Source organism: Orycteropus afer, unplaced genomic scaffold (assembly GCF_000298275.1).
Source record: "Orycteropus afer afer isolate SDZICR_OR568_19922 unplaced genomic scaffold, OryAfe1.0 scaffold00062, whole genome shotgun sequence".
Taxonomy (NCBI): domain Eukaryota; kingdom Metazoa; phylum Chordata; class Mammalia; order Tubulidentata; family Orycteropodidae; genus Orycteropus; species Orycteropus afer.
In genome coordinates, this window is record NW_006921649.1 from 185,798 (window position 1) to 186,538 (window position 741).

Here is a 741-nt window from a genome sequence, read left to right on the forward strand (position 1 = left end):
GCACATAACAACAACACAACAACAATCCTTTATTCAAGGCATCTATCATTGAATCTTGTATTGTGAGGCTATACAGTTGTTTTATAAATATATGAAATAAGTATCAATGGCTATAAACTCACTGCCATCAAGTCAATTCTGACTCATAATTACCCTATAGGACAGAGTAAATTTGTTCCACAGGGTTTCCAAAACAGTAAATCTTTAAGGAAACAGATTGCCTCACCTTTCTCCAACAGAGCCGCTAGTGGGTTCCAACCACCAACCTTCTGGTTAGCAGCTGGATACTTTAAACCTTGCACCACCAGAGCTCCTTCAATGGCTATGAAAAAAACAATGATTTCATTACTTAAGAATTAAGATATGACTTACTCTCATTGTATTCGTTTATTTTATATATAACCAAATTGATATATTTGTATGTGTATTCCTCAACATACATAAACTAATAGAATTTTATAAAATTATATGTTGAAAAATCACAGATAATTACAGCACATGCCAAAATTTAATGTAACAGTCACCATTATAAAACAAAAGCCTGTGACTAGGACAATATCACTAAGAAAAAGGAAGGCATGGAGAGGTGCACAAGAGGTACAGACAATAAAGGCACATACTATTGCATACACAATACTGCATTGTTAGTAACAGCAAACAATAATTTATGGGTGGATACATAGGTAGACAGGCAAGAAGATCAAGTATGGATAAGTGAATGGGAATATACCCATGACCATA